The 27,913-nt window shown below is 45.4% G+C and overlaps 1 protein-coding gene across 2 annotated transcripts in view; it reads left to right on the top strand.

Annotated features, from left to right (window-relative positions):
* Window positions 1-27,913, top strand: part of C13H15orf39 (chromosome 13 C15orf39 homolog) — a 41,287-nt gene that overhangs the window by 957 nt on the left and 12,417 nt on the right. The gene's annotated exons all lie outside the window — the stretch shown is intronic.

Below are 27,913 nucleotides of genomic sequence, written 5' to 3'. Positions count from 1 at the left end.
GAACCAGGGTTGCCTTCAGATGTTGCCTTCTAAAAGTCAGAGGGTTGTTTGTTTACACACGGGCTTCCTCCCTCCCTCCCTCCCTGCAATTTAAAAAGGCATGTTTACTCGGGAGTAAGCCCCGCTGCGCCCACTAAGTTAAGTCAGTCTGTGTCAGGATGGTAGCCCCGGGCTGCATCCCTGTCAAAGGATGGGAGTAGAAGCCCCGTGGAGTTGAGTGGGTCGTACTCGCGAGTAAACACGGAGGTTTGCGAAGGAGGCATAAGTGCGCGTGTGGGTGTTGGGGGGGGGGCTGCCTGCCCCCATCTGAAACGGCCTTTTGTTAACCTGGCCTCCCCAATGTAGACAGAAATAAGCCAGAACAAAACCCGGAATGATAAGCATCGCGATTGCATCACTTTGCTGGCCTAGGGAGGCGGCGAGGGCGCATTTCCAAAAGCACCCAGGTGTTCAGCTGTGCAGAGGGGAGGGGGGTGTTTGGGTTGGTGTCTGGCGGAGAAGAGTCTCCTCCAAGATAAACAGAGAGCCTTAAAAAAAAAGGAAGGAAGGAAGGAAGGAAGGAAGGAAGGGGAGAGCAAGCAAGCGTTGTTTAGTCTGTTGGTGCGTTTGGAAGGGTGCCCAAACGCGCTTTGCGGACTCGATCCCAAGAAGAGATCGTTCGTTGGATGCCAGGGACCAGTTGTCGCTCTACTAAGCAGAGTTCTCTTGGAACCAACCATACAGGAGATTGTGCTGATTTATTTTTTTTAATCACAGGGCAATCTAGTCTGTTTAAAAGAAAGGAAACACAAAAAAATATTATTGTTATTTAAAACGAGAGTTGCCTACCACTTAAGTTCCTTGGAGACTTCTAATACAGAGGCTGGTTGCAAAGCACTCTGCACATGAGTGGAGGAACTCGTTCCTCTGTTGTTTGTGTGTGTTCTGTCCTGTTTTCCCTAAGACATGAGCATTTAGGAAAATTAAGGCTTCAATCTTGCTGTGTGGAGGCTTCATTGAAGACAGGGGTGGGGGCTTAAGTTCTGGGGGTTGGGTGGTGGTGGAGGTAGCATGCCTAGCTAGAATGCTGGCTCCCAAACCCCAAGGTGGTTTTTCTCAGATTTGCTGCCTGCTTACAAGAGCTAAGGAAGTAAGTAAAGCGTGGGCTTTCTCTTTCAGCAGAAGGAGGTAACATAATCCCACCCCCCTAGAGGAGGGCTGGTTTTCATCTGCTGACAAGAGTGTGCTGTGTTTTTCTATCCTGGCACTCCTCCTCCTCCTCCTCTTCTTCTTCTCTCTCTCTCTCCTCCCCCCCAATTTCGCCCCCCTCTCATTTGCTAAAGGGTGGGATTTTTTCCTTTGACAAAAACCCCAACAACTTGTTCCCACAAGATCATCTGTTTCTTGTTGGATGCTTATGAAAATATAAGGGCCTTGAGGCTCTGGTTAGGGCCTTTGTGACCATTTATGGATTGCCTAAGTTGTGTGTGTGGTGTGGTTCATAGGAGCGCTTGCATGCGCACACATGTACAGGGCTGGAGACTGCTGCTCTGCAGGCACGTGGTCGGCGCCGGTTGAAAAGCCATGCGTTTCGGCACCACCGCCTCTGCTCCGAAAGCTCGTGTTTGCGGTAACTATAGTGCTCGGGTACACAAATGCGCTCAGTGGGCAGAGTCTAGGAAATGCCATTGGTGTGAGTGAGTGTGTGATGCTTGGAGCAGAAGCGTGAAGGAACGGTTTGGCTCCGTTTTCTCTGCAGATGCCCAGAATGAAGTAAGAAGTCTGGCGACAAAGAAAGGGGTGTGTGTGAGAGAGGATGTCTCTTAGTTGCACCAAACCAGGGGTGAAGAATGTGTTTCCCTCCGTATGTTGCTGGACCCCAACTCCCACAGTGATGTGTGGCGATTTGTTGTTGTTGTAGGGGGGACAGTTAGGGCCAGAGCCGCCAGCTTGCGAAGGTGATTTGGGGGGCAGGGAGCTGTTTGGGTCAGCATCCCACCTCCCTCCCTGAGCCAGGTAGAAGCTTCCCAGGCTTGGGAAGGGGGTGCCAGGGGAACATTTAGGAGACTAGCCTAGTCCCCTTGTTATGAGTCTTGTTGCATCTATAAAGATCAGGCCTCCTGGCTGCTGGTTTGCTTCAATTTCATGGCTGTAGTCTTGTTTGACCTCCCATCCTAAGCCTGCGGAACTCACCGACACCCTAGTCCACTGACCAAATGCCGCTGAACTCCCATCTGCATGGCTGATGGCTGGGGGTGATGGCAGCTGTAGCACAACCGCCAGCTGGAAAGCCGCAGGGTTTTCGATTCCGCCACTGGTTTCAGTTGGTACTTTGGGTTATGAATTTAATTCATTCCGGAGGTCCGTTTTTAACCTGAAACCATTCTTAACCTGAGGTACCACTTTAGCTAATGGGGCTTCCTGCTGTTGCTGTGCCGCCGGCGTGCGATTTCCGTTCTCATCCTGGGGCAAAGTTCTTAACCCGAGGTACTACTTCTGGGTTAGTTGAGTTTGTAACCCGAAGTGTTTGTAACCCGAGGTACCACTGTATATTGTGTGTGGGGGGAACCCTATGCAGGTGTACTTGGAAGTAGGCCCCCCCACCAAGTTCCGTTGGGTTTATTATTCTCAGTTCAGTGTCCATGGATTTCCATCTTTTGCATGCCAAGACATGTGCTGTGCTGCTAAGCTACGGCCTTTCTCCAGCGCACTTCACCCATTTACCCCAACCTATGCGTCCTTATCCTTGCACATCTTTTCCCTTGTCACATTTTGGATTGTAAGCTCTCTGAGATAGGGAGGCACCATTCACACTAATGGCACCATCTCTTCTTCTTTGGCAATCCCTCGTTGCCAAGTAAGATTGTCTTCCATGAACACAGTTTTAACAGTGAGTCCGTAAGTGACTGTGGAGGCCAATTCTGGATCCACATGTCCTTCCACAGTGGAGACATAAGTTTCCGGGGGGAGTTGATCATGGTGAGGGTTTGCCAAGCATGCCTTCCTCTTAGCACGTTTCTCCCTTTCGTCCTGAGTTCAAGCATCTTCAAAGCCCATGAAACCTTTGGTAAAGGCTGTTCTCCAACTGGAGCGCTCGCAGGCCAGTGTTCCCCAGTTGTCGGTGTTTCTAATACATTTTTTTAGATTTCCCTTCAGAGAGTCTTTAAACCTCTTTTGTTGACCACCAGCATTACGCTTTCCATTTTTTAAAGTTTGGAATAGAGTAGTTTCTAATGGCACTAGATATATAACAATAACAATATTTAATCAGAACTTTTTCTCTCCGTTCCATGGGGGCTGTTCCAGGTACCGTTAAGTCATGGCTGTAATCCTAGGCACACTTAGGAAGTTAGCCCTGTTGAACACAGGCAAGCTTGCTCATTAGCAGCGCTTTTTTCTGGCAGTTCTCAAGGGTACCCCAGCATGTTAAAAGTGTGGCACTTACTGTAACAACGTCATAGTGAAACAAAATCAAAAAATCAAAAAATCCCTTCCAGTAGCACCTTAGAGACCAACTAAGTTTGTTCTTGGTATGAGCTTTCGTGTGCATGCACACTTCTAAGGTGCTACTGGAAGGAGTTTTTTTAATTTTTAATTTTGTTTCGACTACGGCAGACCAACACGGCTACCTACCTGTAACTAGAACTTCATAGGGAGTACTGGTACCTTTTTTTCCTTTAAATTAGCTCATTAGTAAATATGCACAGGATTGTGCTGTTAGAGTGATACACACACACACACAGCTGTATTCAACTAATTGAAATTAATGAATCTTAATTAGTTTTGTTGGCTGATTTCAAAGGGCCTAATGGACAGGACAGACATTGGATGCAGCTACCCCCTCCTAGATCCGTTGGTTGATTTTATTGCCCCCACCTGTCGCCTCCTGCAATCTGTGTTTTCAACTGAGACATCAATGACTTAGTGATTGATAAAAAAATCTTTCCAGTAGCGCCTTAGAGACCAACTAAGTTTGTTCTTGGTATGAGCTTTCGTGTGCATGCACACGAAAGCTCATACCAAGAACAAACTTAGTTGGTCTCTAAGGTGCTACTGGAAAGATTTTTTTTATTTTGTCTCAAATAAATTGTCACTAATAATAACCAAAAGTGCTGCCTGGTTACAGATAAAGAAGGCAGATAACTATGTCGGCCCATCAGGAAAAATCCGACCAGTATTATTTGTAATGTTTCTGTTTGGCTATGGGTTTCTTTCCTTAAAATGAGTGAATATCAAACGTGGCACAATGTTCTGCCAGTGGTATTTGGTGTATTTGAGTTATTCCCCTATCATCAGTGGTAGTTACATCCTTCTGGACTCCCTAGTAATTATGTCTATGGTTATGCCTAGCTGTGTGTATTCTGCCAATGCCCATGGCGTATTGTGAGCTACAGTCAGCAAGAGAGTAGCACATTTCTAGCAGCTTTGAAATGCTTCTGAGCATTGGAACCATGTAGACTTTGTCACTTTGATGTTAAGAGGAACCTCAAGTAAAATGGATGATAAGTGCTCTGTGTACCTTAATCCAGTTTGGGATTGAACAGAGTTTTTCAGAGAAAAAAGGAAACTCTCATGCAGGCAACATTAATGGAGTTGTCAGCCGGTAGAGTTCCCTGACAAAGGAGGTCTTTTTAATTTTTTTTAAAAAGTGCTTTTAAGTTGTATGCCTGATATAATATGCAACAGAATGCCCATGAAACTGGAGGAAGGCATTTTCGATTTAATGTTGTACTCAGCTCTTGTAAGATCGAAAATCAGCATCATGAGGCGACGGGTGACTTTCTAGAAAGCCTTACCAAATGTGTGTTTCTCTGAGACTGAAACTTTTGGCTTGCTTTGTCAGGGTTTATAAAATGTGGGTAGGTCTCACTATTCAGACCTGTGATGGGAAGCTGGACTTTGTGTATAGGCAATGCATTAGTGAAATCCTGTGAAGGATAAGCTGTCAACACTGTGCCTGCTATATTTTTAACATGAGCATGGGGGAAAAAAATAAAATTTTTGGCACAGCAAATCCCTCTGATTGATATAGGTGCACATGCCATGGAAAAGGGTTTGGTCATAGGTTTTCACACAGCATGGACACATGAACCCCATTTAAAGCAGTATTATATTACTTTGCACTGCCATTGCTTCCCTGAGGGAATCTGGGATTTTCGGTTTAAGGGTGCTGAGAGTTGTTAAGAGACCCCTGGTCCCTTCATGCAGCTACAATTCCTGGAGTGGTTTAACAATCAGCCTTTCCCGGGGAACTTTGGACCCCCCCCCCACTACGTGCAGGAAACTGCTCTTCTTTCAACACCTGTGATACAACCTGTTAGACCAGTCTCCTCCAACCTGGCTCTTGCTGGATTACATCACCCATCGTTCCTGACCCTTGGCTGGTGCTGATGGGATTTGTAGTCCAACAAAAATATACTGGCTGCACTAGGCTGGGGAAGGCTGTGTTCGACAGATGATTCTGTCCCAAGCAAAGAGCAGCCAGGAGGCAAACCTCTGAATCTTTCTCATGCTCAGGATGGAGTCACTTGTCCAATAACCACACAGGTTATAGGAAGCTATCTTCTGCCAAATCAAGTCATTGGTCCATCTAGATCAAAACTGTCAACACTGACTGGCAGCGGCTACTGACTCCAGGGTTTCAGACAGAAGCCTTTTCTGGTTCTGCTTGAAGGTGCTAGGGATAAACTGTGAGACCTTTTGCACCACGTAAATCTAAGCATGCTTGTGGAATTTGATCTTTGCAAATTCCTATAGGAGGTGACCAGATCCACACCTCTTGGAATAATGTGCAGATAGAATCCTAAAGTTGGAAGAGACCCCAAGGATCATCTATCCCAAACCCATGCAATACAGGCATCTTGACTAAAGCATCCAGGACAGATGGCCATCTACCGTATTTTTCTCTCCATAAGAGGCACTTTTTCCCTCCTAAAAAGTAAGGGGAAAAATCTGTGCGTCTTATGGAGCGAATGGTGGTCCCTGGAGCTGAATTGCTCAGGGGCCAAAAGAGGATCATGCTTTTTATTTTACAAAGAGAAAAGGGGGTGTTGAAAGGACCCCGCTCAGCAGCTGATCAGCAAGAGATCGGGAGAGAGATAAGAGTCCCAGCCCTTTAAGCCCCGCCCTCCATTGTTGAATGTGCTGCAGAGGGAGGTTGTTTGTTTCCCCAGCGACATGTGACTGGCTGATTAGATTATCTGTCTAGAAACTGTAGAAAAGGCTCCCTTTCGTTTAGAAGCTGCAGAAATGTGAGTTGAACCCCATAAAACACGGGGCTTTTCCTCTTTGCTTTTCCCCTTTGCAAAAAAGCTGCAAAACTTTTAGCTGATCCTTAAAAAAAGGGTTTTTCCCTTTGCAAAAAAGCTGGAAAACTTTTAGCTGATCCCCCAAAAACCAGGGCTTTTCCCTTTGCAAAAAAAGCTGCAAAACTTTTAGCTGATCCTCAAAAAAACAGGGCTTGTAGAGGAGGAAAACCAGAAAAATATCTTTTTTTCTTGTTTCCTCCTCTAAAAACAAGGTGCGCCCTATGGAGCGAAAAATACGGTAATTGCTGCTTGAAAACCTCCAATGAAACCCTATCTCACTGCTTTTCCAATGTTTGAATGCATGGTTTACCTCAATCATCAATCTCATTTAGATGCCTTTTTGGACATACTGACTGTGTCTATTAAACTGTTCATTTAAATTAGGATTGATAGATTATTTTACTGTTATATTATTCATGCTAACCTCATTGTAGAACAGCCATTCCTAAAATCATTTACAAACTTCCAGTTTTGGCTCTTGGAAATGCAAACAGAGTTGTTCTGATTTCCCAAACACAGCAATGCTTAACTCACACCCTTTAAAAAACTATCAGTTGTGTCATATTGTGACAATCAAAGTTTAAAACTGAACACCACCAGAACCAATGATTTTTTGGGGGAGATGATTTGGTAGTGCAAAGTTTCAGCCATAAGGTATTAAAAATCTCAGTGATGACAGTAACGGATCCACACTTTTGCCTTGCATGTGGGTAGAGCAACTAATCCATGTTTGAGATCCACGTACAATATTTTCAGTATGTGTTGCACAACTGCCAATACTAGGAGGAACAGAAGCAGAATACAACTTTGCCTTAAATAATCTAGAGGAAAACCCCATGAAAAGAGTGACCTTTTTATTTTACTGATTGATTAGAAAAACGGGCACAGCTGCAATTACACGTGCGCCACCACTTTGTAAACTAGGAATAAAAAATGCTTGATCCCCCCCCCCCCGAATTTCTGCAGAGTGGCTTTGGAGTACATTTCTTAGAGTATATTTCGCCCACACTTAAATACTTCTCTCTTTCCAGGCAAGCAGAAAGCATGATCATAGATAGTACAAGGACACATTCCAGCCAGACAAAGAAACTTGAGAGGGTGCAAAGTGGGGCTGGCAAGGGATTTGGCTTGTGGAAGTGGAGTGTGCGGGTTGGGCCAGATAGAGAGGTATGGAAGGCTGCGTTTGTGCCTGGGTCCTGTGGTTCCTGTCTCTGGTTCACTCACGTGGTGGGTTTAAGAGGGGGCTTTTGTGCACCCTAGATGGTGGCTTTCTGCCTCTCTGCCTTGTTGGCTGTCTGTCTAACCGCACCGCACACTGCTGTGGAATCTGGACATAGGGTTGGCATATTTCGAAAAATAAAAACCAGGACATCCCAAAATTGTTGCGCTTTCCCAAAGTTGTTGAGCTTTTCTTTTGACTGACTTGCCTGAGATCCAGGACAAAGCGACGCCTTTCGGAAATTCCCCCCAGGTGTCAGTTACGCGGTGATGTCCGGGTGTATGGCAGCTGTAATTTGGAGAAGCCACACGCTTTGTGTTTGGCATTGGCAGAATGGCATCATAGTTACATGTACCCATTTTGCGGCTTCCTGAAATTCTGGTTTAGTGCTGAGAAAAAATCTCTCTCTCTCTCTCTCTCTCTCTCTCTCTCTCTCTCTCACACACACACACACACACACACACACATACATTCGTGGACACAATATATGTCTGCAATGCTAGGTTTACCGGTAATTTTCCGGGAAAATTCTACAGAATGAGGGACATGAACTTCCCAGTAAACATGCTTAAGAGTGCCAGATAGTTCATCAAGTGTCGCTGGGCTGGCTGGCCATCTGAAAAAAGATTGAAACTTTGTTGTAATGTTTAACATTAGTCTATTTTGGATACGTGCCTCTGAGAGGGCAGGCTGGCTGGCTGGGCGAGGCACTGGTCGTGGTGTTTTATTTTACAAACTTGCTTTCTCCCTCGATGGCTCCTCTTTCTGTGGCCTGCCTCGTAATCTTTTGAAAGTGCCACCAAGCCACGGTGTGGCTTTCAAACACCAGAAAAACATTGCCTGCACATGAGCGCGCTTGTTCTGAATAGGTCCAAGTCTTGAGTGCCATCAGTGGAATCTCTCAACAGAGATTCAGCAGGCGCCTTCTGTTTTAACTTTTCCTTGTTTGCTGAAAACTTCTCTATGCTGCCAAACTTGCGCAGACAGTTGAAAAAGCATCTTCTGTAAATAATCTTCTGGAGGAGACTCTAGAGAGTCCCATGGACTGCAAGAAGATCAAACTTATCCATCCTTAAAGAAATCAGCCCTGAGTGCTCACTGGAAGGACAGATCCTGAAGTTGAGGCTCCAGTACTTTGGCCACCTCATGAGAAGAGAAGACTCCCTGGAAAAGACCCTGACGTTGGGAAAGATGGAGGTCTCAAGGAGAAGGGGACGACAGAGGATGAGATGGTTGGATGGTGTTCTCGAAGCGACTAGTATGAGTTTGGCCAAACTGCGGGAGGCAGTGAAAGATGGGCGTGCCTGGTGTTCTCTGGTCCATGGGGTCACGAAGAGTCGGACACGACTGAACGACTGAACAACAACAACAACCACCTGGATGGATTGGCTCTAAAGGACAATTAGATAAATTAATAGGGGAGAAGGGAATCAATGATCACTAGCTATAATAGGGTCACACCAGTAGGGAGAGTGCTGTTGCACTCAGGACATGACCTGGCAATATATCACGAATCATGATGCGTGTTTGTGTGCTAAGCAGAAATCACAATGTGGTAGTTCCATCCTTACTGCAGACATTGTGATTCATCAGTATATCACAGTGTTTTAAAGGTTATATATCAAGTTGAAAACCACATATCACCCAGCTCTGCTGTTTGCTTCCACATAGTTCCATCCTTATTTTAGATACCGTGCTATAGCAAGTGATATATCGCAATGCTGAAAACCAGATGTCGCCCAGCCCTATCCTCCTTATCATATTATTCATTTATTGTAGCATTTTAATCAGTGCTATTTTTCTAGAAAAAGAAGTCACCATGAATGCCTCCCTTGTTCTCTTATAAGGGCAATGGCGCCAACCTGAGAGGTGCCGGAACTGAGTTCTGGTGAATTTTGACAGAAAAAAGCACCACCCTGATTTTAATCTCCCTCTGGTAAGCTACCTCGTGAGGTCTTGCTAAAAATACACAATGCAAATACCGCCATTTCTTCTGTTTCCTAAAGTCAGAGGTGAGTGTTTCCATAACAGTGTGCATCGTCATTTTGCAGTGTCATCCATGCACACAAAGGACGTGTGTCAGAAATCTTGGGACCTGGCAAGGTTTCTACGGCTGCAGAAACTCCTTTTTGATAAAAAACCCTAAAAGCAGGGTCAGGGACAACCCAGGAAACACTGAGCCTGCTCAGTGGCTATGGACTACCGTGAGAGACTATTGGGACAAAAAGCCTATTCTGAGGGAGGGGGAATGGAACGGCAAAAGGAGGGCATGGCTGGCTGGCTGAAACCTGAAGCAGGAGCTTTCTACTTTGCAGCTTTGTGTTGCAGATCCTACCTGTACCTATTCTGTTAGGAAACTCATTTTATGAAAAGAATGAGCCAATCTTTTGCTACTCTACAGGTTATATAGTAGAGGCAGTGGGGATCATGCAGGTGAATTTTCCCATGAGGCAGATAATCATTTTATTTTATTTTAATATTTATTTTATTTTATATTTATATTTATATAATGTCCTTCATCAGGAGACCACAACAAGGTTTACAATATTTGCCTTGTTTCTTGATGCTGTCCATTAAGCTCACCCCAAATTCTGGCTGCCACCTGAAGTGGCTTCTGCCAGTGACCCATGGATTTGTGATGAACCCACACTGAGATGGGTTTCTTGGAAGCTCGTTCTGTGCCCTGAAATTGTAGGTTCCTGAGAAGAGGCTGAAATATTTGCCTGACAAGAAGAAGAAGAAGAGTTTGGATTTGATATCCCGCTTTTCACTACCCGAAGGAGTCTCAAAGCGGCTAACATTCTCCTTTTCCCTTCCTCCCCCACAACAAACACTCTGTGAGGTGAGTGGGGCTGAGAGACTTCAAAGAAGCGTGACTAGCCCAAGGTCACCCAGCAGCTGCATGTGGAGGAGTGGAGACGCGAACCCGGCTCACCAGATAACAAGTCTACCGCTCTTAACCATTACACCACACTTGTTGGTTCTTCCGGACTGACTCTTGAGGTGGCATTTTGCAATGTAAAGCTGTGCGGAGGGGGGAACCCCTGGTCAGATGAGGTCCTCCAAGCCTCCCTAGGTGGCTTGCAAGGTTGTTCTAGCCAAGGCATGCCAACCTGCCCTACGCTTGATGTCATATATAGGATGTCAGGTGTGGGGCAGGAAAAAGACAGTCTGCAGAATACGTTTAAAGCGCCCATATACCACTTTAGCAGTCATGCTAAGGAATTCTGGGAACTAGTTTGTGAAGGGTGCTGAGAGTTGTTAGGAGACCCTTGTTCGCTTCCCTGAGCTACAATTCCCAGAGTGGTTAACAGCCAATCCCTCTTCCCAGAGAACTCAGAGAAACAGTGTGGGGTAGTGGGTAGACTAGAGTGCTGGACTGGGACCCTGGGAGACCAGGGTTGAAATCCCTGCTCAGCCACAAAACTCACTAGGTGACCCTGGGTCAGTCACTCTCTTTATTATTATTATTTTTAATGATTTTCAATTTTATACATTCCAATAATTTTATAATCATTTTAATATTTTAAAACTCAACTTCCTTCCCCCTCTTTCTGTGGTTCCTTAAATTCATTTTTATTATTTTCTGCATACAGTGGTACCTCTGGTTATGTACTTAATTCGTTCCAGAGGTCCGTTCTTAACCTGAAACTGTTCTTAACCTGAAGCACCACTTTAGCTAATGGGGCCTCCTGCTGCCGCTGCGCCGCCAGAGCACGATTTCTGTTCTTATCCTGAAGCAAAGTTCTTAACCTGAAGCGTTATTTCTGGGTTAGTGGAGTATGTAACCTGAAGCATATGTAACCCGAGGTACCACTGTATTCCAAATTAACTTAATTTGTCCATTTATCATCTATCTTAAGCATATACTGATAAAACTGCAGGTTATTTCAATAATCCTGCCAAGTTCTTATCTGTTTACAATTTCTCTGTAAATATACAACAAACCATTTCCATTCCTTTATAAAAAGTTTGTTATCTTGATGTCTTATTTTTTTCCGGTAAGTTTTGCCATTTCTGCGTATCCCATAAGTTTTTTTATCCATTCTTTTGCCCGGACTACTTCTTCTTTCCAGTTTGGGTCAGTCACTCTCAGCTGAAACTACCTCACAGGGTTGTTGTGAAGGATAAAATGGGGAAGGAATTCCATGCCAGTCTTAGCTCCATGCTGGAAAGGTGGGTTAAACATGAAATACCGGTAAATATAATGAATGAAGAAAAAGGTAAAGGTAAAGGAACCTGACCACTAGGTCCAGTTGCGGACGACTCTGGGGTTGTGCACTCATCTCGCTCTATAGGCTGAGGGAGCTGGCATTTGTCCACAGACAGCTTCCGGGTCATGTGGCCAGCATGACTAAGCCGCTTCTGGCGAAACCAGAGCAGCGCACGGAAACGCCATTTACCTTCCCGCCAGAGCGGTACCTATTTATCTACTTGCACTTTGATGTGCTTTCGAACTGCTAGGTTGGCAGGAGCTGGGACCAAGCAACGGGAGCTCACCCCGTCGTGGGGATTCGAACTGCCGACCTTCTGATCACCAAACCGTAGGCTCGGTGGTTTAGACCGTAACCCCCTGTGAATTGTAGTTCTTTGAGCCCTACGCGTCGCCCTTTGCAAGCTCAAATAATCAGCTGATGGTGAGGGCCTTGCCTACTTTAGCTTGTAAAGGGCAGGATGAGGGATGACACTGCCGGGGCCCCCCCCCCCCCAGCTAGAGTACTGTCTAAATTTGTTGCTGATGTGGAGGAAGTCTGGCCTCATCTGTGCCAAGGCCTCGTGACTGCCGGGCTCCTGAGGACTGAAGTGATGCTACACAGTCATTTTGTTGACTGTCCTCAACAAGTGACAGTACTATTGCGAAAGGTCTTCCTAGTTCACAGTTGCTGGCTTGGGTGATTTTGTATGTGTGGGGTGGTTTTTTAAAAAATGTTTTCCTGCTTCAGGAGCTGAGGGGTAGCTGGTTTGGGAAGCATGAAGGCGGTGAAAACATCTAACTTATGAATTGAATTGTATTATTTTTCTGCTGGTCTTTGACCGTATTAAAGTTTCACTTACTTATTCTCCCCATCCTGGCCTTTGTGACTCTTGATGCCTCCAGATAACCCCAGGCTGCAATTGGCAAACATTGAGCCTTTTGCGAATTGGCCTGTGGCTGATACAACCTCTTATTTGGTTCTGAAAAGCAGCTGCTTGCTCCCTCCCCTTTGGTGCTTCTGGGAAAATCCATCTAAAAACAGGAACGAGTCTTTATTTACCTAAGCGGCAAGGTTTTGAGATTGCTCACAAAGAACTTTGCACGTGTTGAAATACCGGCCAGTGTCTTGCCTTCTTTTTCAGCATCCACCCCCCTTCCCGCACCTTCCTGGCCTTCATTTTTAGTAAGAAACAAGAGGGGGAAACGCAGGTGGGTGGGGGACCCTTTCTGATTCAGAGAGCCACATCTGGGCAGCCTTCTGAAGCCACGTTATGGTGGGGGGTGGCGGGGGTGGGGGAAGGGGCAAAGTGGGCAGAGCAACAAATGAAAATTTCAGTTTTGTACACTAGGCGGTTCCTACGCACACTCTTGCTACCCCTGTTCTCCAGCCAAGCAACAGACATTCTAGGAGCACTTGAGCCGGGCAAAAACGCTCAAGATGCAAAGCATGGAGGGTTTTGGCTGGGGAAAATCCCAAGGGCCAGGAATTTGGTCCCTTGGAAACCTCCACTCCTTGCAGCTCCCCCACACCCCTCCAGCTTCTTTGCGGATATATCAATATACAGTGGTACCCTTGGTACTCGAACGGCTTGGCTCCCGAACAAATCGGATCCCGAACGCGCAAACCCAGAAGTGAGTGTTCCGGTTGGCAAACGTTTTCCGGAAGCCGAATGTCTGACGCGGCTTCCAATTGAGTGCAGGAAGCTCCTGCAGCCAATTGGAAGCTGTGCCTTGGCTTCAGCCCAATTTCCAAGTGGCTTACACGGACTCCCGGAATGGATTAAGTTTGACAACCAAGGTACCACTCTATTGTCCAAAACTGGTTTGGAGTCAATATTGTGATGTCGGTTTCATAATTTTTGACCTGACAATACATCACGAAACATGGTGTGGGTGTGGGTGCGCTCGCTATGCAAAAATCACATTTCCCGTTGCTGAATTGCCATTTCAGGAAAAAAGACTGCTGATTTTTATACCATAATGTACAGTATTTGCTCAGGAGCCTGGCACACACACACACACACACACACACACACACACACTCTGTAATGTTGTTATGTTATGTTTTATGTTTTATGTTTGGTGTTATGTATTGAAGTTCTCACCCTAGGCCACTAGGGGTGTGTGTATATAGTTCATTCTGCTGCAGCTTTCACTCAGGTCCGCACATGCAAATGAGGGATTGAAAGTGACATTCAGGGATTGGGTAACTACAGAAAGTTGTTACTGTTGCTTTGTAGCTGAGTTCCATATAAGCAGGTTGCTGAGCCCTTCAGCTCACTTCTGTTCCAGCCTGAGAATAAACAAGAGCTGTTTGTAAATCACTGTGTTGTCTGCTGTGTCCACCCACAACTTAACATTTTGTTATGTTGATAATGCTATTCTGAGTAAAGTTGCATTGCCCTCCCTGGGGAAAAAATCGCAATGTGGGGAAACTGGCCAATGCTTCTCTAAATTTCTGCAGCCCCTGTTAACTGTCGGCTCAGCTCTCCCCTGCCATCTGCAGGGAGCAGCGAATCACCGGCAAAAATCATGATGCGGTCATGATATATCACTTTATTGAGACGTTGAGCTGGTGATAGATCACAATGTCGAAAACCAGATATTGCGAACCCTAGTCTCCAGAGTCTGGGCAGAGGTCTTCCCCCATCTCATGCTACCTCATTCTTCTGCATGGAGATGCCGGACACTGAACTGGGGATCAACTGCCTGGAAAGCACATGCTCTATCTCTGAGCTATGGTAAACCAGCCCTTCTAGGCTCTCCAGGTACCACTGGATATGACAAAACACCAGAGGAGCCATTGATTTAATGGCAACCTATAGGAAAGTCCTGCTCTGTGTAAGCCACTTGGAAATTGGGCTGAAGCCAAGTGGCAGCCTCCACGGGGCCTTGGAACCTCTGTCAGTGATAATGAAAATGACATTATATCTGATAAGAGACTGAGAGGAGCATAAAGAGGCACCACAGCAAAGGCTAGAACCATAGTGTACTTAGATTGTTTCAAAGAAGATGATGATATCAATTTTGCCAGTGTGAGCAATGCCAGAATGATGCAGATGGGATGCCAGCTGCGCCTTCCCCTAGAGCAGGGATGGGGAAGCTGTTTTTGGATTTTATCACCCATCATCCCTGACTATTGGCCATGCTGGCTGGGGCTGATGGGAGTTGGGAGTTGGGAGTCCAGTTTATATCTAGAAAGCCAACACTTCCCCATTCTTGCCCAAGAAAGATTCTAGGCATGTATGAAAGTTGGGAAAGTGCTTGTGTTCCCTCCCTACTTCAAGCACCAAATGATGCATGCAATGAAAAGATTTAGTCCCATCACTAATAAATACAGAAGATGTTGAGACGTTCAGTGATGCTCCTCCTCCTGCATCGATTACATTTTAACATCATTTCACTTTCCTCTTCCTGGTGTTTTTGCTTTTCTCTTCACTTTCCCCCTTCCTTCCCTGCTTCCTTTCCTTCTGTAGTCCTAGCTGTGTTGGGGATAAAAGCATCCTTTAAAAAAAATTATTATTTCATTAATAACAATCCAATGGAGGCCACATTCATATAATACCAAATCATGCCAAATCACGATACAATAAAAAAGCCAATTAATCAGTTCTGAATTTAATGTTTTTGGGTGACTTCCCGTGTTCTGGTTATCTGGAGCTGATGTTAATCCTTGGTCCTGCTCCAATTCTCTTAATTAGTCCAAATCCCACAATTCCAGTCATAATCCTTTGTTTTAGCAGCCACTGGTGTGATGACTTTCGTTTGTATTTAATAATTCCATATCCGTTAGCTTGCAGAAGGAATTTATATCCTGTGGGGTTTTTTGTGTGAAATATTTGTTTACCTTCTTCATGTTGTAATCAATCAGTTTTCTTCAACATTGCCCCTCCTTCGAAAACTCATTTCTAAGTACACCACAACTCCCTTTTCCCTCTCCAAAACCGAAAGCACTCCAGCGTCCGGCCGTGACTCCTGGCTTACTTCCAGCACTTATCTCCTTTACTCCTTTCCAGCCTTCTAATGAGCTGGTGTCTCGCCAAAGCCATAATAAATCAAAATTAGAGTTCTCTGGGACAAAAAGATCCTTGAGCCTGCTCCGCTGGGTGGGCAGCTATGAACTTAAGATAAAAAACTGGACCATTCAGAATGGGGAAGAAATGGTTGGTGCTTTAAACTGGATGGGCTGCGGGGAATTTTAGTAGGGAGGTGCAGGTTGAGGATTATTGGTGCAAGAGTTGAGTGGACAAGCTGTAGAGGAAGAGCCAGTCCAGGGAGCTACTGCTTGGACATGGGCTCTCAGCAGGTTCCTGACCAGAGTGGCCTGGTGATGTTGGCCCTGGCAGTTAATGACGTTGGCAGCCAGGGAAATTTAATTAAGAGACAGGAGCTTCTTGCACCTGCAGAATGGGGACTGGTGCTGGCTCCAGGATTTGGCGATGATCTCACTGGGCCTCCTTTGTCTTCATGGTCCTTGCTGCTGCCCATTTGCTTGCCTGATGGGGAAGGTTAAAGGGAATGTGGCTTTAAAACAGGGTGGATTTGATTTAAATCAAATCACGATTTCAATCACTAGTCAGTAAGACTTGATTTAAATCTTTTTATTTCTATTTTTTTACAGAAAGACTCATTCTTGCTGTTATAATCTTAATATTGACAACCAGAGGAAGGTTTCATTTTTGGTATAATAAATTTTCAGAGTAGTTTTTACTGTACAGTTATATCAAAAATTAACTGATTTGGTTATACAGCGGTGCCCCGCTAGACGAATGCCTCGCTAGACGAAAAACTCGCTAGACGAAAGGCATTCGCTAGCGGAAGGCTGTCTTGCAAGACGAATTTGTCAATGGGCTTGCCTCGCAAGACGAAAAAAATCCCCCCCATCAAATCGCTATTTTCCTGTTGGTGCTTCGCAAGACGAAAAATTCGCTATACGACAACACTCGCAGAACGAATTATTTTCGTCTTGTGAGGCACCACTGTACTATTAGAAATACATAGATGGATAATTATGAAGTTATTGTGAGGTCGAACAAGTTAACTGTTTATATTTGGACAACGTTTCTGCTGTACTTTATTGGAAGGAGAAAAATAATCATTTCCTTAAGAACAATTTAAACAACTAAAACAATAACATTATAGCATATATATCCATGTTTCTTAACGGATGTGGTTAAACATTTTTATTTTTTAAAGCTTAGACTGAGTTTTAGAACACATGAAAAGCTTAAAACAAATCCTTATTTCCTGATGAATAGCCTTTGGACTATAATGAACTTAAATAGAAAACTATCTTTAGAAAGATCCCCCCGAAAAGCAGTTTATTTAAAAATCTAATTTAAAATTTAAAAAATCTGATTTATTGATTTTTTAGTAAAAAAAATCACAATGATTTTTAATCCACCCATGCTTAAAGAGGATGAGACTCATTCATGGGGGGATACCAGTTTCTGAAAACCACAGGGAGGGGGGAGGGGGCCGTTGCGCTCAGGCCCTCCTTTGCAGTTTTCCCACAGGCAACTGGTTGACCACTGGGAGTAAGTGGGCCACAGGCCTGACCCAACAGGCTTGCCTCGTGAGGATACTGCTCTTTCTGTAACTGGATGCTTGCTTGGAGATGGCAGGTGAACCGGAAGCAGTAGGAAAGATGTCTCTGGTGTCTCTGGTGGGCTCCCTTGGAGGATGTGGGTGACTTGGCACGGGCCCAATGAGCTTTCTTAGAAAGTAGTCAGGTCAGAGCCGTCTTAAGGGGATCTGCCGCCCTGGCGCGGCTATCCCTCCGGCGACCCCGCCATGCCGCCTCTCCGCCGCCTCCCTCCCGCGCTTGCCGCCCCTTGGGAGGGGGGTGGGCGAGCTGGGGGATGAGGGGCGTGGCGCTGGAGCGGGCGCGGGGCTCTGCGCGTCCCTTCCAGCGCTTCCGGGATGGGAGGCGAGGGCGGACGGCTTGCGCTCCCGCGTGCAGCCGGGCAGCTCGCGCTCTGCGCGCAGCCGGACGGCGCGACGCGGCTGGGCAGCTCACGCTGCGCGGCAGCTCGCGCTGCATCGGGCGGGCGGGCGGCTGCGCGGCGCCCTCCGGCTGCTAGCGCGCGGTGAGCGCGAGCCTGCTGCCCTCGCCTCCGTCCGGAAGCGCTGGAAGGGCGCGCAGAGCTCCTGTGCTCTGCTGGGCGCCAGAGGCGTGGCGTGGCCGGCCAACTCCCTTGCCGGGAGTCAGAGGGCGCTGCCGGCCGGCGCTGCCAGCGGGGCTGGAGGGCGGAGGCGCCCTCCAGGCCATTGCGCCCTGGCGCGCCGCGCCACCAGCCCCAATGGATGCGACGGCTCTGAGTCAGGTGCATTTCACATCTGGTGTGTGGTCCGATTGTGACACGTGGAGATCTCTGGATACCAGGTTGGCGACTTGGGAAAACAAAATTGCCACTGTGAGAGAAAGATCTGAAATATTTTCCTTGAAGTGTTCATGAGGCTAGTAAGATTCACGCCAGACTTTCCTTATTGGAATTTCGCCCTTAGAGATTCTGGATCAAGATCTAAAGTATAGCAAAAAAAGACCATCTCCCAAAGATTGGATGATATTGAGCTGCAGCGCAAATATTATGCTGGGTGGGGGGGGGACATGCTCACCGGAGATCTCTGGGCATTGTAACCCCCACTTCAAACACCTGCCTATCTATCAACTCTTTCTATGTGCTAGTCTCCGTTTCGCTTTTGATGAAAGCACGGTTCAGTGTCTTCCCTTCAAAAACGTTCTTTTCACAGATTTCTGGGGGCCAAGTTTCAGTCTTATGTGCCTGTGATAACTGTTCGATTGAATCTTTGTATCACATAGGGTTTGTCTGCCCCTTGTATTCTGATGCCCGAAAGACTTACTACTTCCATTAATTCAAAATTACCGGGGTATTTGGGAAGAGACTTACCTTACTCTTCTGTTGCAAGATACAGACCCGATTGTAACTTTACATATTGCAAAATTTCTGACCTCAGTCCTGACACTTAAGAAACGCAATGGTTTGCTATATACAGTTTTAATTTTAATTTAACTTTTATCATATTCTACGCAGCTGAGTATTTTTTAAGCTATTTTTTGTTAGTAATTGTAAACCACTCTGTGATGTTCTGTTTCTGTTTTTGGTTGTTATGTTTATGGGGTCAAAGGCGAAATAAAATGAGTGAGTTTCCTTGAAGCTTGAATTTGTTGTATTGTGGATGGGCTGATTTGATGTTTTAAGGTGTTGTGAACCGCTTTGAGATTTGTTCTTTAAATATAAAGTGGTATAGAAATGGAATGAATAACCATCCTCGTTGTCACCATCTCTGTGCACAAAAAGCCCACAGCACTTAGACATCTCGTGGTGACTGCAACCTATAAGGTGCCATTGGCAATTAGATTATATATCTGAGTTTCTAATACTGCCAATGAGGCCAACAGCCGAAGCCAGCCCTGGCTGCAATTTGAGAAAAAACTATGAGAAGTTTTTTTGTTCTCTGAAATTGCCAACTTGTTTGCATGGGTGTGTTCTCTGCAATAGAGACACCTGGTTCTCCTTAAAATGCTTTATCCTAGCAGAATCTACCAGTTTAAAAAGTTGGAAGTCTTCAGGGGAAAAGATCTTTATTTTTGCGTAATGAACCAAATCAAGATCTGCACTGGGGAAAAAAGGAAGGTGGGTGAGTGGCACTCAGCTGCTTGTTTTGCCATGCTCACAAACCCAGATTCTTTGTGAAGAAATGGATCATAGTAACCGTGAGCCACTTTTCCTGGGTCATGCCCAAGAATTTTTGAAACAATCATTTCTAAATTTTACACAAGGACCACATGGATGCATTTCTAAGACCCACTTAGTCTAAACATATTTCCCCCTGTGACCAGTTGGATGCCTGATGCCTCCAGGAAGCCTGCAATCAATGTTTGAAATCAATTATCCCAGCAGCTCTTGCTCCCCAGAAATTGAAATTAGAGGTAGACTGCCCCTGAAAACAGAGGTTCTATTCTCAGCTGTTGTAATGCTGGGGAGTCCAGTCCATGGTTTATGTGCATTTCAGTTCACCAGGGTCTGGAGCAGTTACAGACTAGGTCTTACACACCAGTTCTAGAGACACCAGGCCCTGAAGCAGCTGAATTTGTAGATTTCTGGTGGGCTTTTTCTCATGCCTCATGTTTGTTAGAAACAAAGTATTTTGTTCACTGTCATTTGTGCCAAGAATATGTGCCAAGAATATGGCAACAAGAGACTTATGAACTCGCATGTGTATCTGAAGAAGTGTGCATGCACACGAAAGCTCATACCAATAACAAACTTAGTTGGTCTCATAAGGTGCTACTGTTTTATTTTGTATCGAACTCACATGGACTTTGGGATGCTGGCTGAGGTCTACTTCACAGACAAAAGCCTCCATATGTCTGCTCATAAGTTAATAGGTGTGTAAATGTCCTTTCGTCTTCCTGCTTTGTATAAGATGGAAAATAGAAAACCAAACCTGCTATGGCTGCTCTCTCTGATTTTCCCTCAGCTGATGCTTATGTTTCCCACACAACCTTAGGGCTCTGTTGGGATGAATGGAGCCAGAGACTGGAAGTTTTTTTCCGTGCTATGGTAATGGAATGCAATGAAATATGCTCTCCTTCTGCTATATGCTACAGAGTGTGCGACATCTTTACCATCCTCCCAGTTGCAGGAGATGGTGATGGTTACATGAAAGGGAAGAACACACTGACAAAGTACTTTCGTCCAAAGAAGAACATAGATTTTGAGATGTATAAGTTATGCCAGGCCAGACAGAAGCAAAGAGAATGCAGGGATGAGCTTCATGCATGTCAGAGAAACCAAGCTGTTTCCTCTAAATTCAGCAATGTTTTCAGTGATGGGAAAGCTGAGATATTCTAAGGATTTCCCCAGCAACCGTGCTTTTTGGGTGTCTGATATCAGAACTTACAGTTCCAGCTCAGCACGGCAGGATTGGGATGCAAGACATGGCAGCCAAAGGAAAAATAAATGAAGGAGAATGCCGAGAAGCACAGAACCCTATGACAGCCAACCGTCTTTCGTCTGAAGAAGTGTGCATGCACACGAAAGCTCATACCAAGAACAAACTTAGTTGGTCTCTAAGGTGCTACTGGAAGGAATTTTTTATTTTATTTTGTTTTGTCTATGGCAGACCAACACGGCTACCTACCTGTAACTTTTTCAGTCCTGTTTGAGTTGAATAAAATATTGGGGCGGGGGGCGGGGTGGGCAGGTAAGCCATGCCTTGCATAACCAATCATATGATTCAGCACATGCACATCATTTGAATGGCAATGCCCATCTAACAACCGCTACAGTTGGCATGCGTATCTAAATTACGATATATCTAAAGTGCATAAAGGTTTCAATGACCACAGAGTACGAAATGCCTTATTTAAGGTTTGGGGAAAATACAAAAGATTGATGGAACCTAAGACCCCTCGATGGATATCTCCATTAGAGGCAAAGGCCGTAAAGAAGAAAAATATGAGAGGAAACTGGCTAACATATAATTCACTACTGATAGAAGATGGTAGCCAAATTAAGCTTAGAAAATATGAGGAAATTAAAGACCAGCTCTCAGGGTGGCTAGAATATCATCAACTCCAACTATATCAGATTGGCAAAGTAAGTTACAGGAATATGTAGAAATGGCGCAAATGACAAACAGTTTGAGAGGCAAGCTGTATTTGTTTAAAAATGGGATAAATATAAGGAATATTTATGAAAAAATAACAGCAGCATAATGTCTATGGCAGCATTTGAATGACCCTTGTTTAAAGACAAATATGAGGGGGGATGGGGAACACAAAAGGTACAAATTGCTGTAGGGATGTATTAGAAAAAACATAAAGAATATGATAATATGTACATTCACTATTAGAATGAGAATATACACTGGGAAATGATAGGAAGTCTAATTTTTAGTTTTTTAAAAAATTTAATCAATGTTACTAATCAGGTGGGACGTGGGTGGCGCTGTGGGTTAACCACAGAGCCTAGGGCTTGCTGATCAGAAGGTTGGCGGTTGGAATCCCCGCGACGGCGTGAGCTCCTGTTGCTCGGTCCCAGCTCCTGCCCACCTAGCAGCTCGAAAGCACGTCAAAGTGCAAGTAGATAAATAGGGACCACTCCGGCAGGAAGGTAAACGGCGTTTCCGTCCGCTGCTCTGGTTCACCAGAAGCGGCTTAGTCATGCTGGCCACATGACCCAGAAGCTGTACGTTGGCTCCCTCAGCCATTAATGCGAGGTGAGCACTGCAACCCCAGAGTCGGACACGACTGGACCTAATGGTCAGAGGTCCCTATACCTTTACCTTTAACTTTACTAATCAGGTAAGACATTTAATCTATGTTAGTAATTACCGGTAGATAAGAATACAAGAGATACTACAAAGACAACCTAAGTTTAAGTTCTCTAAATATGTGGAATGTTATTTGTATATGGTTTTTGTTTATACAGTTGTTTTCTTTTTGTATATTCAAGAAGCTGTACATCATATACAGTGGTGCCTCGCAAGACGAAATTAATTCATTCCGCAAGACTCTTCGTCTTGCGGAAATTTCTTCTTGCGAGGCACCTTTTCCCATAGGAACGCATTAAAATTTAATTAATGCGTTCCTATGGGAAAAAAGCCTGGGGGCCCCTTCCCACCGGCACCGGAGCCACGCCGCGCCGCGTTTTAAGACTGCAGTGAGCGAACAGCTACGCTGCTGTTCGCTCGCTGCAGTCTTAAAACGTGGTGCTGTGGCTCCAGGAGGGAGGGAGGGGGCCGTGGGATCATGCCCGCCATCGGGCGCGATCCCACGGCCCCCTCCCGACCGGCAACGGAGCTCCGCGGCGCCGCGTTTTAAGACTGCAGCGAACGTTGCAGTCTTAAAACGCAGCGCTGTGGCTCCGGGAGGGAGGGAGGGGGCCGTGGGATCATGCCTGCCATCGGGCGCGATCCCACGGCCCCCTCCCGACCGGCAACGGAGCTCCACGGCGCCGCGTTTTAAGACTGCAGCGAGCGTTGCAGTCTTAAAACGCGGCGCCACGCGGCTCCAGGAGGGCTTACCTTTTCGCTCCGGTCGGGAGGGATGTTGTCCGCGTCCGCCATTTTGGATCGACTGCGCATGTCTGGACATGCGCAGACATGCACAGTCGATCCAAAATGGTGGACGCAGACAACACCCCTCTCGACCGGAGCGAAAAGGTAAGCCGGCTTACAGTGGTACCTCGCCAGACGAATTTGTCTTGCGAAAAACAGGCATAGACGAATTCGTCTTGCGAGTCAACTAAAAACTCGCAAAACCCTTTCGTTTTGCGAGTTTTTCGTTGTGCGAGGCATTCGTCTTGCGGGGTACCACTGTATGTTATATGTGTTATATGAGATCTTCAGTAAAGCATGAGAAAAGAAAAAGAATTGCAGTGCCCATCAACTTGGGGTGTTTGTTGTGTGGCCCTCTCAAATATTTTATTGGGGGGGGGGCTGAAGACCCCTCAGCCCCGAGGAATTGGTTCCTATGGTAGGAGGTTTTGTTCAGCAGTAAGAAAAGAAGGATGTGATGTTGGGGAGTCCAGCCCACGGTTATGCATGTTCCAGTTTGCCAGGTTCTGGAGCAGTTCCTGCCTGGGTCTTCCACGCAAGCTCTAAAGAGGCCAGGCCCGGAGGCAGCTTGAGGATGTTGTTTTCTGATGAGCATTTCCCTCATGCCAAATGTTCATTTGAGTTTGCTATAAAGTATTTTGGTCACCATCCTTGGTGCCAAGAGTACACCTTGCAGCTATCATGATTTCAGACATCTGGGTGGGCCAAAACGCTTTGCCTTCTCCTTCGCAAGAACAAAAGAAAGCTGGGTGAGACCAAAGACCCACCTAGGTCCTCATATTGTTTCACACTGTGGCTGGTCAGGTGCTTATGAGAAGCCCACAACCAGGATGTGAAGGTATTTATAGAGGAAGCTGCAAGGAACCATCTCATAAACCGGAGCATAATGGTGCCAGCCAAGTGAGATCATTGCCAGCTGCAATCTTTCAGGGCTTGATGTCGGGCCACTATGTACTGGCACCTTGGGCAAAAATACCTTTGGCACGAGTTCAGTAGGTACAGTGCCTACTTTTCTCCCCGTGCATATTAAGTGTGTACAGCATGCGGCCTTGCCTCATTGCATAACAGGCTGGTGGCGCAACTGTGTTCTCATAATGAGTTGCCTCCTGGGAAATGTGTGGTCCAAAGTTATGCCGCGAGCAAAACCATTTTAATAAAGTCGCAGTTATTGGCACATTTTTCAATGCACGCAGGGCTGCCAAAATATATGGGCCCATGAGCTCTGACTCCGAGAGTGGATGATCTATGGGTGTGTGTGTGGGGGGGGGGGGAACAGGAAAAGTGGATTCCTATGAAAGCATTCCAGGACTTCCAGCTACAGCATGATAGGTCTCCGTCTGCAGGCAATGGACTATAGCAGGGGTAGGCAACCTAAGGCCCGTGGGCCGGATGCGGCCCAATTGCCTTCTCAATCCGGCCTACAGACGATCCGGGAATCAGCGTGTTTTTATATGAGTAGAATGTGTCCTTTTATTTAAAATGCATCTCTGGGTTATTTGTGGGGCCTGCCTGGTGTTTTCACATGAGTAGAATGTGTGCTTTTGTTTAAAATGCATCTCTGGGTTATTTGTGGGGCATAGGAATTCATTCATATTTTTTTTCTCCAAAATATAGTCCGTCCCATCACATGGTCTGAGGGACGGTGAATCGGCCCACGGCTGAAAAAGATTGCTGACCCCTGGACTATAGATATTGTATGTCACACTTAACCCAGGCAGAGAGCCAGTGTGGTATCGTGGTTTGAGTTTTGGGACTAGGACCTGGGAGGCCAAGGTTCAAAGCCCCACAAAGTCATGAAGTTTGCTGGGTGACCCCGGGGCAGTTCGGCTGCATCCACACTTTATTCCTTTCGATAATAATTTTTGTTAGTTTTCAATTACAATCCAATAATGGCCTCGTTATAACAATACCAGTTTATAATACAATTATTAACACCAATAGTTCAAATACCGAATTAAATAATTTAGATAAGGTGCCCCCCCCCTCACGTGCTAGAATTGATGGCTTGGTTATTTTCTGTATTTCTGCATTCCAAAATCTTATTAACTTCCATTACATTCCGGTCATCATCATAATCCCTTGTACAACAACTGCAATATTAATAACTTCTATTCGTGTTGACACATTAAATGATTTATAAAACCACAAGTGAGGAACTCAAACTATATCCTTGTTCTTCCTGTGTGTGGCAATTATTCTGTCTGTGGTGCTTCTTCCCGTACTTTATTCCATTTTGGTGACATTTCCTCATCTGAGAATTTCCACGTTTCACGTGATCTTTCTCACGATGCCAAAGCCACTTCTGGAAACCTAGCAAAATCGAGTGGAAGCTTCGCATTTATTTCTATGTTATTTGCTTACGGAAAACATACGTTTGCAACCCAGCCGACCTGGAAATTTGCGAGAGTTTTGAAAATGGCAATTTATTGTAATTCCACATTATGAAATTTGGTGTGTTGGCATTCCGACGTACATTTCTTTCCTGCCATTTAAAATTCAGCAGTATGTTGGTTTTTTGTTTTATTTTAAAGCCAAAGTTCCATAACGGAATGGCTAATGCTTTTCAAAAGGCGTGTTAGAATCTGGGATAGAAATGCTAGCGTTATAATAGGAAAAACAAACTAACACAGCAATCCCTGTGTGTGAATGTACCGTATTTTTCGCCCCATAAGGCGCTCCGGACCATAGGGCGCACCTCGTTTTTAGAGGAGGAAACAAGGGAAAATTTTTTGTTCTGTTTTTCCTCCTCTAAAAGCCCTGGTTTTTTTGAGGATCAGCTAAAAGTTTTGCAGCTTTTTTTTGCAAAGGGAAAAGCCATGTTTTTTTGAGGATCAACTAAATGTTTTGCAGCTTTTTTGCAAAGGGAAAAACCCTTTTTTTTTTAAGGATCAGCTAAAGGTTTTGCAGTGGGTTTTTTGCAAAGGGGGAAAAGCAAAGCTCCTTTTGCAAAGGAGGAAAAGCAAAGAGGAAAAGCCCCATTTTTATGGGGTTCAACTTACATTTCTGTAGCTTAAGGAAAGGGAGCCTTTTCTACAGTTTCCAGACAGATAATCTAATCAGCCAGTCACATGTCACTGGGGAAACAAACAACCTCCCTCTGCAGCACATTCAACAAAGGAGGGCGTGGCAAGAGGGCGTGGCTGAAAGGGAGCCGGGACTCTTATCTCTCTCCCGATCTCTTGCTGATCAGCTGCTGAGCAGGGTCCTTTCAACACCCCCTTTTCTCTTTGTAAAATAAAAAGCACAATCTGCTTTTGGCCCCTGGGCAATTCAGCTCCAGGGACCCCCATTCGCTCCATAAGACGCACAGATATTTCTCCTTACGTTTTAGAAGGAAAACGTGTGTCTTATGGAGCGAAAAATATGGGTACTTCCTCTCTGTCAGCCTACTGTACCTCACAGTGCTATGTGAGGAGAAACTGGGGGGTGGGGGGTGGGGAGAACCATGGATGCCAACTTGAGCTCAACTTGAGCGCCTTGGAGAAAAGATGGGATATAAAATGTAAGGAATAGAGGAACAATGAATATTCCCCGTTTGAAAAAAGTTAAACGGAAAAACCACACATACCGTATTGGCCCGAATATAAGCCACACCCGCAAATAAGCCGCACCTTTAAAATTCAAGGGGGGGGGGAGAAAAAAATACAATACCCGAATATTAGCTACTCCCTTAAAATTGGTCTACAGGGTGAAAATTGCTGCGGTTGGTAGAATTGTAACTCCGAGCCAATTTAAGCCTTTGATCTTGCAAGCCCACAAAAGTTACCGTTCAACCGCTAAAATCGCAAATCGCTCTTCAATCGCTACAGTTCTGCAGGCGCTCACACCCGTAAATAGCATATGAACAGCCTCAAGCTCACAAATCGGCAATAAAACACTTTTTTTGTTCCGTTTTACCGTACGTCTGTTTCAGCAGCGATATCATAAAAGCCCATTTTTGTAAGGTCACAATAACTTTTCAGGGTCGGAATTTGGAGGAAAAGTGAGGCTTATATTCAGGCCAATACGGTACAATCCTCCACAATTTGTTTACCCCCTGCTAAAAAACACACTCTGGTCCCTCCCGGAGAAGAATGGCAGATTAAGTTGATGGACTACACCAAAATGGCAAAAAAGACCGGAAGAATTAGAAATCAGGAAGACCAAAATGGTAATTAGGAATGGGGAAAATATATAACTTGCCTTAAAAATATATAAAGGTAAAGGTACCCCTGTCCAGTCGCGGACGACTCTGGGGTTGTGGCGCTCATCTTGCTCTATAGGCCAAGGGAGCCGGTGTTTGTCCGCAGACAGCTTCTGCGTCATGTGGCCAGCATGACTAAGCCGCTTCTGGCGAACCAGAGCAGTGCACGGAAACGTCGTTCACCTTCCTGCTGGAATGGTACCTATTTATCTACTTACACTTTGATGTGCTTTCAAACTGCTAGGTTGGCAGGAGCAGGGACCGAACAATTGTGGGGATTCGAACCGCTGACCTTCTGATTGGCAAGCTCTAGGCTCTGTGGTTTAGACCACAGCGCCACCTGCATCCGTAAAATATATATATATCACCTTAATATGTAACTTACCTTAAAAACCATTGTAAACAATTAAAATTATTAGTAGGATTGGAATAACACCTGTATAATTTTGGTTATAAAGGAGGTTTAATAGATCTGGATTAATAGACAAGATGCAGGAGGAAAAGGTTAATACAAGGACCCACAAAGGGCAGAAGGGATGTCCAGGTGATTCTTCGGAACTCTCTTTTTATATCGTTCGTTATTTTTTCCCCCTGTAAATTTCAAAATCTGGAAAAACTAAATACAATTTATAAAAAACACACCCTGAAAGGGTTTCTCGGGGTTCAAATAGAAAAGATGTGTAGGAATATGTGGGATGGGGTCTCCTGTGTGAAAAGCATGGAGCGGGGAGGGTTAGTTTGTTGTGAAGTGAATTAACTCCACACTCTTGTATCGGTATTCTCCACCCCCCAAACAGATATCTTTCCCCCTTCGTCTTCTGTTTCCTCTCTTGAGCTCAATATATGGCCATTGTATGGGCAGGATGGAAGGGAAGAAAGAGCTGCACCTTTATTGATTGTGCAGAAGAATTTCACCTGCTGAAAGGCCTTTTGCACCTGGT

This window comes from Lacerta agilis, chromosome 13, assembly GCF_009819535.1.
Source record: "Lacerta agilis isolate rLacAgi1 chromosome 13, rLacAgi1.pri, whole genome shotgun sequence".
NCBI classification, from domain to species: Eukaryota; Metazoa; Chordata; class Lepidosauria; order Squamata; family Lacertidae; genus Lacerta; species Lacerta agilis.
Note: the sequence above shows the minus strand (reverse complement) of the source record. Positions and strands in the feature narration are given on the sequence as shown.